Below are 16104 nucleotides of genomic sequence, written 5' to 3'. Positions count from 1 at the left end.
GCTGCAAGACTGAACTCTACCTCCACTTGATCCCATTGTAGAGTCAATACTAGCAAGAATAGATTCTCTGCCAGTGATAAAAAAGAACTTTGTAACTCCACAAAGGCAGTGAGAGTAGAGCAGAAAAGTGACTCTCTGTGCCCTTCCACAATGATGGTAATACACCAGAAAGGCATGGGCCAACCTGAACTCAAGCCACATGAGTCCATGGTATGCAGAGGGGAAAGACAAACCTCAACCAAAATAGAAGGCAGGCCACCCTGGTAGGAAGAGAACAACAGTCCCACTCCAGGGTAAAGCCACACTCTCAAAAGCTTTAAATGCATTTGTGAGTTTAGTGACATAAAGATCCTTTGGCAAGCTGCCGTCCGTGGCCAGGGAATCCTAATTTGTCCCTACTTTGCTGCAGGTGGGAAGTGGCCACCTGACACCACAAGAAGGAAATCCACTGTTCCAGACAGAACTACAGAGGGTGCAAGAACAAATTAAAAGCACTCATCAGGGATGGTGAATTGAAGCTGCCATGACTGCAGGGTCAGAGGCAGCACTCTGGGAGGCATTTGTGCAAAGTGGGAAGGAGGACACTGAGGAGTTTGCAAAGTACACACTGCAGGTTCAAGCATCAAACTGTATAAACCCACCCCTGACTGGAAGCAGATCTCATCCACTGAGACTACCAGCAGAATCTGGGAGACTGGAGACAGACCACAACATCAATCCTGTTAGCACGGCCTGCTGCTCTTTGCTGAGCAGGTTGAGAGCTCTAATGCTCACCCCTCCAGCTGGGTGGTTAGTACGTAAGACATCTTGAAAGACAGGTGATGGGTCCTCCAGCTGTACAGATGTCAAGGCTGTGCACGTTTCCAACAGTTTCAATGCACTTGAGAGACAAGAACACACACGCGTGCGCGCGCACACACGCGCACACACACACACACACACACACACACAGCTAAATCACAATTTGGGGAGAAACTGCCCAGCTCAAAGACTGCAAACCTAACTGGTCATGAAAGGCTCCTCCTTGTAAAGAAGGACATGAAGACAGCATTGGTATGCACCAGAACTTTGTCTGACACGGACTCAGCACAAATAGGGAAGCACAAGGCAGACAGGAATGCCCGGTTTCCTAAGGCCCATTCATAGACAGCAGCCTAGAATTTCTGAGGACCCAGACACCACAGCTTCTCTTTTGTTTTGCTGTTTGTTTGATTGGCTGAGTGTTTGATTAGTTGTTTGTGTATGGATAAATAGGTAGATAGGTGAGATTTTTTTCTTAGCTTTTACTATACTTACAGCATTGTATTTACTGGGTCATGTTTTTGAATTATATTTTTTCTTAATACACTAATTTAATTTTGTTACTGTATATTTTCATTATTGGCAATGTTTTTTTTCTCTTCTTTTCTCTCATGTACCCTATGTTCCTTCTTTTTTCTCTCTACTATAATGTTGGCATAAGTTTTAATTTTATCATTTTTCTTTAAAAATATCATGTACTTATTTTTTATTCCCCTTCTACATTTGTCTAATTTATCTTGATTTTTTTCATTATTAGGTGATGGAGAACTCTCATTGGTTAATAAAGAAACTGCCTTGGCTTTTTGATAGGGCAGGATTTAGATAGATGGAGTAGACAGAACAGAATGCTGGGAAGAAGGGAAGTTACTCAGTCACCATGACTCTCCTCTTTGAGACAGACCAGGTTAAGATCTCTCCTGGTAAGACACCACCTCGTGGTGCTACACAGATTACTAAATATGGGTTAAAGCAAGATGTGAGAATTAGCTAATAAGAGGCTGAAACTAATGGGCCAGGCAGTGTTTAAAAGAATACAGTTTCCGTGTAATTTTTTGGGTAAAACTAGCTGGGTGGTGGGAAGTGACCCGCCATTCCTTCTACAATTAGGAAATCCTTTTGGGGATTTTTTTTCTAACCTCTTGACCTTTTCTCTCGTAATTTCCCCCCTCCAACATTTCTTCACCCACCTCAATTTCCTTGCTATATTTTTCTGCACAGGATGTTATTTTTCTTTCTCCTTCACGCTGATGATTTTGTATTATTTGCTGATATTCCTTTTTGAGTCCTGGAGTGCATTAATCTGCTTCATTGTTTTGTTTTTTAATGTCATCAATCATTTTCTTTAATAAACTTTTGAAATGCCTATCTTTTACTTTATCTGTTTCTGTATCTTTGAAGATAGTAGTTAAGGAGCTATAGTCCTTGCGGGACTCCTGTGGCTTTTCTTTACATGCTCCGTATGCCTGGTGTTGAGGCATGCGCATCTTCTGTTTTGCAGAAATCTGTCAGCTTTGTCTGGGAATCTCTTATTAGCAGTCTATCTTCAAATGACCCATCCCCTGTGCCAGTAAGTGGTCATCGAGGGGAAAGCAAACTACTACAACACTAACATCAAACCCTATGAGATATAGAAATGAACTTTGGATTTAAAAGATACTACACTGTCAATAAAATGGCTTCATATCAGAAAAAAAGAGAAAGATTTACACACTGGTGGAATTAAGAAGCTAATCAAGGAACTGAAGGGATGGCTCTGAGGCTAAGCACTTGCCTTGCAAGTATAGACAGGAGTTGGGGAGCCAGGTGACTGTGACAGCCCTCCTATAATTCCAGCCTGGAAAGGTAGAAGCAGGATACCCGGAGCCAACCAGTTAATAAGACCTGCAGATCAGCTGCCTCAGGGTTTGATGGAGAGATCCTGGCTCAATTAAAACAGAAGAAAAGCAATAGAGAATAATTCCCAATGATCCCAAAAGCAGCCTTTGATTTCCACATGCATGACCACATGGGCACACACCTCTACGCATGCAAACACACACAGAAAGAGAGAGAGAGAGAGAGAGAGAGAGAGAGAGAGAGAGAGAGAGAGATGAGAGAGAGAGAGAACAAAAAATGAAAATGGGGAAATATGATTAATATTTTATATGCAATAATTACATTGCAATTGCATATAAGTGGAACCCTTTCTAGTCATTTTGTATTTTATCATCATTTCAAAATGATTCACTTGAGAGAAACGGAAGTCACTGCAAACGGAAACACTGGAAACGGAAACGGTAACCATGAGAGAACTCTCCACATGGACGGCAAGGACTCACATAAGAAAAAGTTTCTTTTAACTCTATTAATGCTAACTTTCATGATCATTTGAAGACTCAGTGATAATAAAAATATTGCACAACTGGCCAAAAGGGGCAACTTTGTGCTGATAAAAGTCTTTTTATTAACATTATTCTATGAAGAAAAAAATGGTTCCTCCTGAGATGCAGTCAATGAAATGGAGGAACTGTTATATCTTGCCAGAAATCCACACAAAAGAAAATCTGTAAGGCAGGGCTTTTTTAAGAAAAAGTTTAAAATAAGCAAGTGCAATGACTTTTCACAAAGCAAAAGCTCTACTGTCAAATAAACAACTCATGCATCTTTATTTCACACTTAGCACAGAGGTGAAATCTCATACAAAACTCCCTGAGAGATGTTTAAAGGCATCTCTGGTCCTTCTCTCAATGTGCACCACATGAGTCTGTGCTATTTTTACAGGAACATAATTTGCCAAGTGGAAAAAAGTTTTTGCCTGCTATAAAAAAAAAAATACAGAGCTTTTATTAAGCCAACAATGATTTGTACGTTGACCTGTTTTGCTCTCTGGGTATTAATCACATGCATCTTGTTCATCTCTTCTAACCCAGCTTGTTTCAGTGAAGGAAAAAAACAGGCTTTTAGTGAACTTCAAAGCTACTGAACATCTATGATCAGGACCATAATCAGCCATCCTTATACCTGTTTCCAGACCAGCCCTTAACCATCACAGTGCTTGCCCAGCAAGCTCATGCAATGACCACAGTGAGCTCACCATGGTAGCAGCTGCCAAGTGTCATCTACTGGATTTGGAAATCGAGGTCCTGCTTAGCTTTGGGAACAGAGCTTCTCTTGGCAGGAACAAATCTGCTAAGCAGAGAAACCAGGTTAAATGGAACATACCAGGAGTCTTCTGAGAACAGGACTGTACACACCCTAAATGACCACCATAAAAGCCCATTGGGTACACTATTCTTCACATGTGGGCTACAAACCGAAGGGAAAGTATACCACACTAAACAAGGCTTCCCTCAACCTCCAGGCTGAAGTGTGGAAAATAGAATCAAATTACATTAGTTGTTTCCCTGACCATCCTCCTTACTCAAGCATACATTTTTTAGCATCATCAATGAGTCCAAATGAAGATGCACCATGATTCATGGAAAGCCATTTTCGAAGAAAATTCACCAGAGACTACAAACACTCTGAATCTCTGAATCCACTTCAGAATCATGTGAAGCTTGCTACCACTTATGGACCACATTTGGCAAGTGAGACAAAAAAAAAAAAAAAAAAAAAAAAAAAAAAAAAAAACAGTCTTAACAGCCTGCCTCTGCTTAGGATAGAGAGTAAATAAAGAAAAACATCATTTTCAAAGCCTTAATTCTTTTCAGTCTATGGCCAGGCAGTCTGTGGCTGTAGTGAAAACATAGGTATGACTGATCTATGTCTTCAATTCTATCTCCTCTTACTCATGTTGCTTAAATCCCAAAAGAAAAGAAATACAGGACTACAAACTCCATAAACACTAAAATCCCCAGGTCTAGGCTCAGGAAGGAAACCTCCATTTCAAAGCCACCCCTCTGCTCCCACAATGTTTCAGCTGTGTCCTGAACATCCCCCATTGTGACCAGCTTTAATAACTCCCAGAAACAGATCATCTACCTCATGGACCAGCACACTGTAAAACTGTTGTTTTCACATTTCCCACAATAAAATCCAGACAAGAAATCTGGTTTCCGTTACATTTTTAATAGTGGAAATGTGCTTATGATTTTAAACTCACAGCATCGGTCAGAAGGAAGGATAACATAGTAGGCAACAGATTCAGAAATGTCTGACAAAAGAAACTACACAGCTTTAGTGTGGTAAGATTCTATACAGAAAAATCACCTGCAAAGTGGAGAACAGGACCTTATCTGAAAGCATATGCATTGATATTTGTCACCAATTGACCTGGAAGTTCCAAGGTCGTGGCATGAACATTGCTGAAGACCATGGAGAACATGGAACTTCTCTTCCAGGAGAGTGGTTTTAACGTTTCCCCAGGAACAGGCTTGTGGGGTTTTGAAGTCTTCCTTATTTAAAAAAATAAATAAATAAATAAATAAATAAATAAATAATAAACCCAGTTTATGTTTTCTCCTCTTTGAGAATTACAAGTGACAGCTCACATAATGGAGAGTCTGCAAACAGTACAAAATAACTGCTTGCAACTGTACCTAGAAACTAAAATTGATCTAGGATTGAAGCATGAGGCCCATTTTAAAAGATTTAAAAATAATTTGGAAGGGAGAAACGACTTACGCCTGGTTCAGCCATTCTTTCTCATTTCATGCTTTGACCCAAAGTCAGTGTTGGTCAGCCTGATTTTACAATATCCTGGCAATCTTTCAAAAGTGTGCTGAAATTTGGCTTCAAAATCATTTTTTACCCCAATACTCTCTGTTAAACATAAGTTCCTACTTCCGAATTTACTGTATACTTTTGTTACTTATATCATCACAGGATACAAAATGGGAGCTCATTAAGTTGATAGGACATATCTATTTCATGCATTCCGGGAAACACTACTCAGTTTTATTGCCTTTCCTGCAAGAACTACCAAGAAAAGGAGACTTTAAACGACTTGTACTGGGAATATAGCTCAGGGTAAGGCTCCCATCTAGCTTGTAAACAGTCCTGGTTTCTATCTCTGGCAATAATATATATGAATTATTTTCTTAGCTGTAGTAAGTCACACAGACATATATTATATATTCATATATATAACTTGTTATAGTAATGGAAAGCATATACAAGCAATAAATATTCTGAATGATAATATCAAAAATTACAGGCTAAAAATAAAGAAAAGTTTAAAAATTAAAGCAATTCTAAGTGCATAACAATATAATTTTTCTAGTGGTCAAAGGCACTGGTAGCCGTGTTTTAGGCAGCTGATGAGCAAGCAAAGTCATTCTATAGAAGAGCCATCTTTTCCAAGACAGATCAGTTAGGATGAGTGACAGGGTTAATCCTGAGTTTTCAGGGACATGAGCTATTAATTTCACACTAACTTTGTATAATGCCATATCAACCTAATTAAGAAATCTGACTAAGTTGGTATGTTTAACTTTGCAATCTATTTCTTAAAAAGCCAACACCAATATTGAGAAAAGTCTTATAGCTATTTTTTTATTCCAAGAGGGTTTTGACACAAGATAGGCAAAGAGACACTGCCTGAGTCATAGAATACGTGAGAGAACGCCAAGGAAAAGCAGCAGGATTTTCCTTCTAACTCTCCAGTTCTCAGAACAGAGCATCAAAGGGGCAAAAGACTTTTAAAATTAATACTCATTCTACTTGTGTCACGAAGAGTGCATGTTACAAAAAATTTCCAGGATTACAATTAACATTAAGAAAGCCTTATTCATTTAAATATGCAAATAAACCGTACACATCATTATGTATTCACCAACCCTCCCCCCCAAAAAAAACAGTTGAAAGAGAGGTGAGCTCAGGGCACCCAAGTGCTAACCCATGCGGGCGCTACCCGGACTCACTGTATGGCCTTTCCACTATCTGTCTCATCTGCTCTTTCTCAACTCTTTCCAACGAGAAACGCAGGACACCCATTCCTGGCTGCCCACAGGATGGAGATAAAACATAAATGAAACAATGAATATTTATGTACTTCATAAAGTATGAAAGGCCTGCCCAGAATGAAGTGCTATTTTTACTGTGTGTGCTGAATGAGAAAGGAAACTCTGAGGTTTGCAGCTAACTGGCTTTCACATAGGAGACACATGTTGTAGCAATTACGCTGCTGTGTGTCTTTCTTTTCTTTAGAGTTATTAAATGATGGATACTATTGTTCTGAAAGTCATTAAACTGAGAATTTTCCACTGCTCACTACCACAAATATCTGTCCATCAAGCAAAACTGGATGCCGAACCCGCAAATGCTGCTGAGAGAAGCCAGAAGCCTGCAATGCTGCGTGGGCCTTGAAAATATTTTGCCATTTTCAATTGGTTGCCAGTTGTTTGAGAAAAATCATAAGCTTATATTAAAGCAACACAGAATGATTTTATTCTAACCCTCCATATAATTCCTTCTTGATTCTGGAAATTTCTCTGAAATCGTATCAATGGAGAATTTCATTACATGGGATTATCTTCATTATTAGAAATGATATTGGAATAAAAAATGAATCACTAAGATGTCCATGGGGAAAATGTCTACCAGAATTGTCTTTCAGCTAGATTCAAAGTGTCATATACACATCCCAGAAGGCAAGAGGGATGATGGAAATAATAAAGAACATATTAGAACTCTTAATGACTATTACCCAAAAGTTGATGATAAAACCGTGACGATTGAAGTCTTGAACTCCCAGGATATGACACAGGTGAAATAAATAACTGCTCTTACATTGCAGAGTGTGTGTTTGCTCAGATATTTTTCACTGACAACTGGAAATGCAAATAAAAAATTTTGGAGAAGCATCAACTTACACAAGCAGCAAAGTTTTCAACTTGGTTGTGTTCTCTCTAGAAGGTACTTAAGCTCTTTACACAGCAGAAAACTGCAAAGCGGTCTAAACAGAAGTCACATTAACAACAATATGCTTGTAGATTAGCCATCCCTACCTAACTCACTGGAATAGCACAGACCCATCAGTTTAGCTAGTGTCTAGCTCAGAAAAGTCTACTCGGGTGGTGTTTGAATAAAAATGGCTCCCATTGGCTCCTATGCTTGAATGTTTGGTTCTCAGCTGGTAGAAGGTTTAGAAAGAATTAGGAGGAGTGACCTTGTTGGAGTAGGTGTGTCACTGGAGGTGGGTTTTGAGGTTTCAAAAGTCATACCTCTCTCTCTCTCTCTCTCTCTCTCTCTCTCTCTCTCTCTCTCTCTCTCTCTCTCTCTCTGTGTGTGTGCATCTCAGTTTCTCTTTATCATTCTTTGTGTGTCTGTGTATGTGTCTGTGTACACATGTGTATGAGTGTATTGTATGAGTGTGTGTTTGTGTATGTATTATGTGTGTCGGTGTGTATGTGTCATCAATGTAGTTCCCCCATACCCCCCAGTCCACCTCTCTGCCTGCACCTGGAGTCAAGATGTGTGCTCTTAAATACTGCCAGCACCACACCACCACATTCCCCACCACGATGGCCATGGAATAAGCCTCTGAAACTGGAAGCAAGCCCACAGTTAAATGCTTCCTTTTATAAGTTGCCTTGCTCATGGTGTTATCCAGCAATAGACTACTAAGACAGTCAGAATGGTCCACCACTCAATAAACATTCTCTGCTGATTTCAAGAAGGATGCTATATATCTGTATGACTCTGATTGCTAAATAAATTTAACCTGGTTTCTTCAAAGTGCACATGAAACAAAGCATTCGGGGATAGTGTTTAACTGAGGAGTATTACCAAGGAATCAAACACAGATGACAGACAGTCCCTAACTAGACCAGGAAGTGATGTTTGGAATAGTAGAATAGCAGGATAGAAATTCAGTTTTTCGCTTTTGTTTGCTTGGTTGGTTTCTGCTTCTTGGTTGTTGTTATTTTGTTGTTGTGTTGCTGCTGCTTCTGCTGCTGCTGCTAGTGGTAGGGTTTCTTTGGCAGGGATGGTTCCTTGCTTGTTTGTTTTAGGAAAGCAACAAATGATGGTATGTGGAACCAACAAAGGCACTGTGGAACTGTGAGCAAAGAATGTCAATGCTTGAGGCATGATATCATAGATTGAAGTACACTCTGGCAGCCCTAAGGAGAAAGAACAGGTTGGAAGAGAGCTGGCAAAATATACAAATGCGTAGAAAAGTAAGGAAATGCACATGGTTGAAAGCAATTTATTCTGTTAAGGATGGCATTAAAAACTGGCCTACCCAATTTGGTTACTCATCTCCCAGCAGGTATAGGTATACACATGTTCATATGAACACATATGCATGCACACGTGCATGCACGCACGCACACACACACACACACACACACACACACTTATATGTATTTTCTTAATGGCTCTGGTAATTAGAAGTTAACAGGTGCCTACTGGTACCTGTCAGCTATCTCTTACGCACCACAGTGAGTTCCTTCAACCTCCCTCAACTCTTGTTTTACTTCCTGCTCAATAACAGTCCTACATAAGCTCTGCCCAGATTCAAGTATGTACCCCCCACCATAAAACCCTGTCTCCACTCAGTCTGGTGTGCTCTTCCTTCCTTAGCCAGAGCTTCCTAGGATGGGATTCTATTGCAGTCTGCTTGATGGCTATATCTTATATGTAATGGAAGTACGTAGGAAGTAATCCTTTCTGGGGAAAAACTAACTAATCAATGATGGAATTCAATGAATCTGTGCTCCCCACCTGCTCTACTGCAGGTATAATTCTTAGGTGGCCATGACACAATAAGAAACCAGTCCATGGAGCAGAGGACAGTGAGTTAAAGACTCCTACCTGTCATTGTCTCTGTCTTCCTTCTCCATCTTCCCCCACTCTCTTACTTTTGTATGATTTCTTGGGTTGGACACAAGAATTAAATAATAGCTTACTGGCCTTTTACATGTGCTGTATGAAGAATTCAGGTTAAAAGCATTAATGATTATATGAACTAACGTTTGTTGATACTTTATTCTAGTTTTGCATGTGGAAAAAAAAAAAAAACTAATGCAGGAAAATGTCCCCTGAGATTCCTCCTTAGTAAATTCTAGCAATAGTCACCTTGCCAGTAGGGTTGTAGATATTTCCTCAATGACACTTTCCTTTTCTAACAAGATAAGGAATAGAAAAGAAAAATGTGTAGCTAAGTATACAGACATTTCTAGCTTGTTATAGTAACAGATATAACACTGATTTGAATGCTTTGTAAAGTACAGTTTTAAATTACCCCCTTACTCATTACCATCTCATTAATTCTAGTAGTAGAATAATTTATTTATTTATTTATAACTGTCATTATTTGAGACATTCACATTGATTTCTACAATTTTTTGTTTTGAATAATGGCATTCTGGAGACAGAACAGTGAACTGGCAAGCGTCTTATTGGATGTCTTCAGGGTATACATTAGCTGTTTCTCACAGGCTTCAGCACCTTAAAGATTATCTTAACAATGAATCTCCAAATCACGAAAATATGGAAAATGAAGAATCGAATAAACATGAGACATTGTTTGCATTTCTTCCTGAGGTGCTGAATTTTTGTCTTTGTGCTGCATGCACGGCACCCAGAAAGAAATACATGTTACCAAGTCACCATCTATAATTGGTTCTCCATACTGATATAACAAACTCTGGGGCCCAGAATCATAGCTGGATTCTGCCTCCTAGGCATCTGCACTGGAGCCACCCTCGGGGGCTTTCTTTCAGCCAGGAGCTATGAAGAGAAAATCACTTGAGAATCACTGGATATTTGTTCTGGAATAAAGTAATGTAGTTTATGAACTGGTTGTTATTAAAATACAGTAGATTAATCGTATAGTCTGGACCTGCTGTTAGTTTTTTCTCGGATTTACCTCAGGGATTTGGTGAAATGCTTGCCAGGACTAGTTAACTTTACAGTTTCCGTTGGGCCTCTGTTCCAGTTTGTTCCACACAGTATTCCTCCTTGGGGTGCCATGTTGCCTGCATGTTACACCACTTCCACTTTTAATGATTGCTTTCTGATATCAGAGTCTGTAATGCAAATGGCATTTTTTATAGTTTTCAAGTTAAACATGGAATTCTCTCTAAAGTTATAGTTTTTATCAGCTCATGAGTCCCAACATAATCAGATTTCCTAACCTTTAACTGAAGTGTTCTGTAAAGTGTCAGGCAACAGCAATGCAGTGGCGCCTGCTCCCTGCATGCTGTCTCACCCACATCAGTCCATTCCTCGTGTAACAGATGGTCTCTCTGGGTCGTTACATTTGTAAGTTACCTGTTCTATGCCATGGGATCCTGATGGTCTTTCTGGATCCCTACATTTGCAAGTTGTCTGCTCTATACCATGGGATAAAGCTGAGTTTAGGAATAAAACATATAGAATTGAGTTTGTAATTACATTTTGGGGGAAAAATGAAGTATACAAATACACATTTAGTAAGTTTGAGTGTGTAAGGACTTTCCAATACTCTGAAACAATGGTTAAAATGAACATTAAACTCCAAAGGTAGTTATGCTATTTGTAAAGGGAGATAAAGGGCAAAGAGACAGTCTCTTACAGCATAAGAAGAAAATGGTAAACATTATAATGTGAAACATAACTAAAAACAAAATTACAGAAGAAATATAAATGATCAACGAGATTTTCAAATCCACAAGTGAATGAATAATAATATGACATTTAACTAATTAATGTTTTTATTCTTATTGAAAATCCATCACTAATAAGTAATTAAAATACAGGCCCATGTCCTACACACTGGCAAATCCTTTTAAAGCAATTTTCGCTACAAATGTCTTAAAGAAACTTTTTTGGCCAAGAAATTCCAACTTTTAAGCATCCCAATGAAATCATTAGTTAATTATATTAAACCTTAGCAGTATAACTTCCTTTACAGTTATAATTGGAAAAAAACAAAATCTGTTTGTCTGTTTGATAATTTTATACAAGAAAATACTCTACAAGCACTAAAATGAATAAATAAGATATGTAATTATTATAGACTAATCCAGTTATGTATTGTTCAATTTTAAAGTGTCATCTACGATTAATATAATCATAGAACAAAACTACATACATACAATTTTTTAAGTACATATGAAACCAAAATGCAAAAGAAAAGGCGTGATTTCTGTGCCATATGTGCCTTATCTTCCTAAAAATATGTTTTGGCATCTGCCTTTCCACTTTGAAATTTTATCTAAGTGCCATGGGCTGGGGCACGGTACAGGGACCGAGTACACTTCACACTCATGTCCTGGCTTCATGGCAACATTATGGTAATTTTTCAGATAGTTGGAAAGGGATAAAAGCAAGTTCCTAAGACCCTGAATAATTTCTACATTCAACAATAAAGGACTGTCATTGTCTCCTTAGCCGAAAGTCAAAATTTTGACTCCAAAGTGCATCATTAGTGATGAGAGAGGAAGGCACCGTGCAGCCTCCGGGGCTGAAGCGGCAATGACTTTTGCTAAGATGTGCTTTCAATTTCGCTTGTTAATTTAGGAGCATTAATCATAATCAACTCTCTTTAATCAGAAATTGGGATTTCCTGAGGACTTTTCATTAATTGCAAACTGGAATAGAAGGCAAATTCGGCTTCGCTGTAGATCACAGTACTCAACCGGGGTTATGCTCAGATATAGCTTGCTGAATTAGGTTCAAATAGAGCTGTTATTCAATCTTTCTATCTTATTACCACCCAGAATCTGTTAATTCATTGAGGCCAGTAGTACATGAATCGCCTTAAAATGGTATGCCATGAAATAGTTAAGCTGACAAGTGGCTCTTAACTTCCACCGGCACACACACCTTGGAGCATGGAGCTGAGCCGTTTATGGAGCTGACTTTTTACTCAGCATCGAAGCAGTTAAGCCAGCTTCGTAGCCTTCCCTTCTTTGCGGTGGACCTGCTGGCGACATGAAATCAAATTGCAGTCCTTGATAAGATTTAATGCTCGGCCTTTCTAATTCTCCCTTTGTGAGGGAACTGAAGTAGGCTGTGTGCAGTTGTTTTGATGAGACTGAAAGAGTCGTCAGCTCTGCTCTCTGAGCTCAGCAGCAGCCTTCCTGCGTAAGCGACACGGACATTTTATGTGCAAACGGGAAAACTTCTCACCACACTTACTGCGATTTGACTCCGTGCTTTGAGTCTGTTTCAGGTGGAAAACTGGCAAGAAAAACAAAATTTATCTTAATGCAATTGTTTGCCTCAAATGCCTCTGTTTGCCATTTTTAGCAGATTGGCCACTCTTCCCATACATGTGTTTAGTAAGCCTGGCTGTTTCCCGCTCAAAGTAGTCTTGTGGGCATCTGATTTCCAGCACCTCTCTCTTACTCCGCCTCCCCCACCCCCCAAGCAAACCAGCACACTTTACTGTGGCTCAGACTGCTCCAGACTTATTCAAAGCCCAAGAACTACAATGCTGTAAGTACTTGACCAGCTTGGACAGGCATCTGCTCCACTCCAGGCCTCCAAGTCCTGGCACAGAGGATTCTCTGAACAGTCTACTACAGGAGCTGTGTGGTCAGCACATGCCAATGAGTGATGGAGGCAGGTCTTCTATCAATCTGTTGATTTCATTGGTTAATTAATAAAGAAAACTGCTTGGCCTAATAGGTTAGAAAACAGGTGGGTGGAGTAGACAGAACAGGAAGAAGGAAGTGAGGTAGATGGCTCAGACAATTGCCCTGCCTCTGCAACCAGATGCGATGAAGCTCCAGCACAAGATGGACGTACGCTAGAAACTTCCCAGTAAGACACCACTCATGGTGTTACATATATTATTAGATATGGGTCAGTCAAGATGGGAATAAGAGGCTGAAAATAATGGGCCAGGCAGTGTTTAAAAGAATACAATTTGTGTGTTGTTATTTTCGGTAAAGCTAGGTTTTTCCCATCACTACAAATGAGGGTTCACCTACTGCCCACAGGTGGTCCTTGTGCCCACCCCAACTGTGTCCACCGTGCTAAAAGTCCACAGGGATAGCTGAGCCCTGTGTTCAGGCATGGTCACCAGCTCTCTTCTGCACCACTGCTGGCCTGGACAGAACCTGCTCCTGAAGCCGCTGGACCAGCTCCTCTACGTAGACCTTGAACAGGGTACAGGGTCCTTTTCCTCCAGGAGCCTCTGTTTCCCCACAGCCTCCTCCAGCATCAGGCCAACCCACTCAGCCTCTGTCTCCGGGATGACAAAACTCTTGTACTTCTCATAGTTGGCTACTAACGTTGGAGTTCGTCAGGGTATAACTGGGGGTCCTGGCAAGCAAGCCTCAACAGCATCCCTCGCTTTAGGTCCATGCCAAACTTGAAACACAGGTCTTTCTTTGGAATCTTGAGAATATAGAAGTCAAACCCGTAGGCCTCATCTATGAGATCCAGGGTCCTCATGGTCGCAGTCACGGTGAACTTCTTGTTCAGGATTTCACTATAAAGCTCCCGAGTAAACAGCTGAGGCTTCCGCACCTTTTTTTTTCTTTTCTTTTTTATAATTTCTTTTCTTTTGTTTTATTTTAAAAGAAAACAAACTATCTTTCTTCATTTTATATACCAATCCCAGTTCCCACTCCTTCCCCTCCTCCCATCCCCCCATTCACTCCTCAGAGAGGGTGGGGCACTTTGCTTTGGGGAAGGTCCAAAGCCCTCTCTACTATAGCTAGGCTGAGCAAGGTATCCATCCAAAGAGAGCAGGTTCCCGAAAAGTCAGTACAAGCAGTAAAAATAAATCCTGGTGTTGTTACCAGAGGCCTAACAATTGGCTCCAGCCATACAATTGTCACCTGCATTCCAAGGGACTAGTTTGTATTGAAGGAAGCTGATTCTTCATTTCAGAGCTGTCTAGACTCCCAAAATAATCACACAGAAACTGTATTATTTGAATCATTGCTTGGCCGCTTCCACACCTTCTACAACCTTGCCGAGAGCTTGTCGTTGTTGGCATATCTGTAGCCCAAAATCAGGCCCTCTCCACCCCACAGCCCCTGCTGGGACTCTGGAGAGTAGTGAATTAGAGTGGGTACTTCCTCAACTGGCTCGCGCTGCCGGTTCTTCTGGTTGATCTTTAATTTGACTCCAAAAGGTCCGGGTCGGTGTTCGTTCTTCCAGCCAGCTCAAGAAATGGGCGGGCAAGGGAGCATAAATGCCCTGCTGCAGCCGCAGCTTCTGCCACAGGTACACAGGATACTTGTGCAGAGGCATTGTGTGACCTCTGAAAGTTGCGCCCTCGCGTCCTCCAGCATTTCTCTTGACTTTCATGGACGCTTCTTGAAAACCAGCGAGATGGAAAAGGGGCATGACAGTGAGGGGCCAAAATCTTTTTCAAGTTCTGAAGCTGCTGCACACATCGTTGCCAAGGTCCCCTATCGGAGCTGTTTCTCTGACTATAAGATTAAGCAGTGATGGCAATTAGTAATTATATCATCACTGCTAATATGAAAATAACAGTAAACAGCTAGCATGTATTGGGTGCTCGCCATATGTTGCATAGCAAGTTGGGCACTTTTCCCTGTAAGATCTTGCTTAATCACCTAAGAAGAACACTTCCCTATTTACCAATAGGGTCACTGAGGTACGGAAAGCTCTAGAAACACGTCCAAGCTTTCATAGCTGACAGAGGGCAGGGCCCGAAAAGTAACAAATGTCTGAATTAGGAATAAAGGATAAATATTCTCTCAGTTCTATAATCAAGGTTACAATGGGAATCCCCCACTCAAATGTGTGTGGAGGTAAAGGCCTGCTTTAAATAAATGTGTTTCCTAAGTGCAGGGCTTAAGAAAGATACTTATTGTCTGTGTTTCTAAAAATCCGTCCCCACTGAGATGTCTTTAGAATGCTGTCTAGCAAACTTTGGTTGGTTAACTTTCTGCACAAGCACAACTCCTTGAAAGGAAGACCATACAATGCCATGAAGTCTAATATTACTTTTTTTAGTATTCAGTTAACTGAATTATTTTCCTTTAAATTTCAGTCAATCATGATGGCTCTCTGCCTTTTTCAGCTGTGCAACTGAAATCTTAGATGAAGATACAATTTCCCCATTTGTTAAGGCAGCAACAGTGAAATGGCCTGGGTCCCTTTCAGCTGCTTTGGGGCTCACCTGCTAAACAATTTCCCTGAACCAAGGCCTTCATGCCCATCCTGGATGGTGTGCGCTGTAAACAGTTGCCATGAGCAAAGACCTCCATGCCAATCCTGGGTAGTGTGCACTGAGAAGCCTCACCATTTTAATGCATTGCAAAACTCAGTTTAAAATTTGCATTTCCTGGTTCAGCAGGACTGTCCCATTCATTTCTTCACCCAGAACAATAAACTACTGATATGTATTGTCTGCTTCTTTTTTTTTATCATGTTGGAGCTTTTAGCTTATTGCTCTCCTCCTTG

At 40.4% G+C, this 16104-nt stretch overlaps 1 pseudogene; it reads right to left on the bottom strand.

The window, feature by feature from the left end:
• Nucleotides 1-13727: 13727 nt before the first annotated feature.
• LOC119824548 lies at nt 13728-14922 on the bottom strand (annotated as a pseudogene).
• Nucleotides 14923-16104: the final 1182 nt, after the last annotated feature.

Source organism: Arvicola amphibius, chromosome 10 (assembly GCF_903992535.2).
Source record: "Arvicola amphibius chromosome 10, mArvAmp1.2, whole genome shotgun sequence".
Taxonomy (NCBI): Eukaryota; Metazoa; Chordata; class Mammalia; order Rodentia; family Cricetidae; genus Arvicola; species Arvicola amphibius.
Note: the sequence above shows the minus strand (reverse complement) of the source record. Positions and strands in the feature narration are given on the sequence as shown.